Raw genomic sequence first — 2,605 nt, forward strand, 5'->3', positions numbered from 1 at the left:
CAGTGATTAAAAGAACGCTGTAAATGGAAACTATGCTGATTTACATTAGGCATGCACCTCTATCTGAAACTGCTGTTAGTTTTTGACTGGCCTAAATCTTTATAACTTATTTTTTTCATTTAGGCACATCTTTAAATTTTGGGGGGCCCTGATATACAGGGTAAGTTAACTTCTTCCTTGTGGCAGTTTAGTATGAGAATTATGTTCGCTGACTAGATTCCTTTAACTAAAGGCCTCTAGACTCTCAGGCTACCTGTACTAGCTCGAGACTGTATAGATAGTCTGTATATAGATACTTTATATATACTATATATGTGTATATATATACACAAATAGATATATCTACTTTATATAGATATTTAAGTGAATCACAGTATAAAGGAGGGAGATAATCTAGAAAGGTGAAATGTACTGTATGAATACTCAATACATTTTTTTTTCCAGTACTGATAATCAAACACTAGATAAGGAGGCCTACAGTCAAGCACCAAATTACTCTTTCTCCCACTGCTGCCCTTTCTGAGAGGCACAAAGATGTACATCGATCTCTCCAGAAATCTGAAAGGAATCCACACAAATAACAGATTATTGCCTATGTGGTCCCACTATCAAATTATAGAGCAGTTCCACTACTAAAATTATAGGAAGCAGTTACTGAGACTAAGAAAAGCATCATCCCACATACAGTAATACACATCTAGTAGAGTTTTCCATTCATCTGTCTATTGTCTTCCCAAGATTAGCGTTAAAAAACACAACCCCAAACACATTTGACCCTCAAACCCACCCACACACAAAAATCAGTCTTTGTTCATTCTCAGATGACAGGATGTCCCAAGAGTGACAAAGGTGGGAGCCGATCCCCCCCATAGCCTTTTCTTCAACCGTCCCATCAACTGTTCTTCATTTCTTGAACTACCTCCCTTTTCCAAAGAGGTAATGCTGAGGTCAGTCAGAAAGGCTTTCTGAGAAGACTGGCTTGGATTTCTGGGTCTGTTCCAGTCGATTCAAGATGAATTGGCTTGTATCAATGAAGCGCTCAATGCAGTTCACAAAACAGCCCTCAGCCCGACTGTCCAACTTTGGCCCAGGCTTGTCCATGCACTTTCCCCAACAAAGTTCCGTCATCCAGTCCACCAGCTGCTGGAAGCTCTGCTTCTGAGTCTCTACGTCGATGAAATGCTGCAGCTGCGGGTCAACCGAGCCCAAACCTGCTGCGGAGGAAGATGAGGAGGAATCCACCCCAGCGCGGCCCAACTCGCCGACCATCACGTCGCCTCTAGCAGTTTTATTCAGTATTTAATTTCATGAAGTCTTTGTCTACGCTTCTTGCCCAAGACAAAAGTGGAGTATTTCAAGGACAGATCAAACTGAGGAGCTATTCTAAATGCCCAGTAAGGAGGAGATTGGGTTGGCGGCGCTGAGCTCCAAGTGGTATTTATTACCAGAGAAACTCACAATTAGAAACAGAGAGATGGCAATGGCGAGAAAAGTGCCCAGATTGGAAGGACTTTTTATGAGAGCTAGCACATAAAAGCCTCAGCAGAAACCTCTAACCTAGAACTCTCTAGTGGAACCAGAAATTTCCTTTAAACAAATGACTTGCTCACCTACAGCTCAGAACAACATGCCAGTTACTTCACGGGGTGTGCTTTAAAAATATATATAGACTCATGGAAAAATCCACTTTTAATAAGTTTTCCAACGGTCCTCAGACAGCTTGTTCTAAAATAAGCAATTGTATTAATAACACAACCTTACCAAAATTGCACATCTATCTTCCAGCTGTTCTGTCTGGCAACTGTAGGTGTTCTGTGTTCATGCGATGCATGTGTGTGTGCATGTGTGTGTGTGTGTGTGTGTGTAATACTTATTCATAGCATCTCTTTTCCCCTCTTTTAACATTTTTTTCCTTGGCTAAGGCAAGTGAAAAATCAAAGTTAAACATGTTCTCTGCTGTGTCCCTTCTGAGTGGACCCCGAGAACTTGATCAAGTTTGTCACATGCCAAAGATTTCTAATCTCACTTCCCTCTTCACCTCATGCTTTTCCTATAAACCCAAACCCTGCTGTCAGCTCTCTAGGAAATTTAAGAAATGAAATTAATTTAAATTGGCTTTAAGTAGACACGATGTAGCATTAGGGAGAAGTGTTTACAGAAGTCAGCAGGAATTGGTGAGTGGGTAACACTTTGTTTAAACAGAATGCTCATTTGTATGCAATTAGTTGACGTGATTTTTTTTTCCCAGTTACGTAAATGTTAAGCAGAAAATCCTTTTGGTGAACGTCTTAATTTGTTTGGGCTGCTATCACGAAAATACCAGAGACTGGGGGGCTTAAACCACAGGTATTTATTTCTCATGGTCCTGGAGGCTGGATGTGCAAGGTCCTGCCGAGGGCAGATTTAGCGTCTGGTGAGGACTATCTTCCTGGTTCATAGATGGACGTCTTCTCTCTCTGTCCTCACCTGGTGGGAGGGGTGAGGGAGCTCTCTGGGGTCTCTTTTATAAGGACACTAATCCCATCCATGGGGGCTCCACCCTCATGACCTCATCACCTCCCAAAGGCCCCACCTCCTGACACCATCACCTTGGAGGATGGGGTTT

General features: G+C 42.1%; 1 pseudogene across 1 annotated transcript; it reads right to left on the reverse strand.

Moving 5' to 3' along the window:
• Positions 1-948: 948 nt before the first annotated feature.
• On the reverse strand, positions 949-1,269 carry LOC309653384 (mitochondrial import inner membrane translocase subunit Tim8 A pseudogene; annotated as a pseudogene). The gene has a single exon. The product of its transcript is annotated as a mitochondrial import inner membrane translocase subunit Tim8 A pseudogene (transcript).
• Between the last annotated feature and the right edge of the window lie 1,336 nt (positions 1,270-2,605).

The sequence above is a fragment of the Balaenoptera physalus genome, assembly GCF_965194825.1.
Source record: "Balaenoptera physalus genome assembly, chromosome: Y".
In the NCBI taxonomy this organism is placed as follows: domain Eukaryota; kingdom Metazoa; phylum Chordata; class Mammalia; order Artiodactyla; family Balaenopteridae; genus Balaenoptera; species Balaenoptera physalus.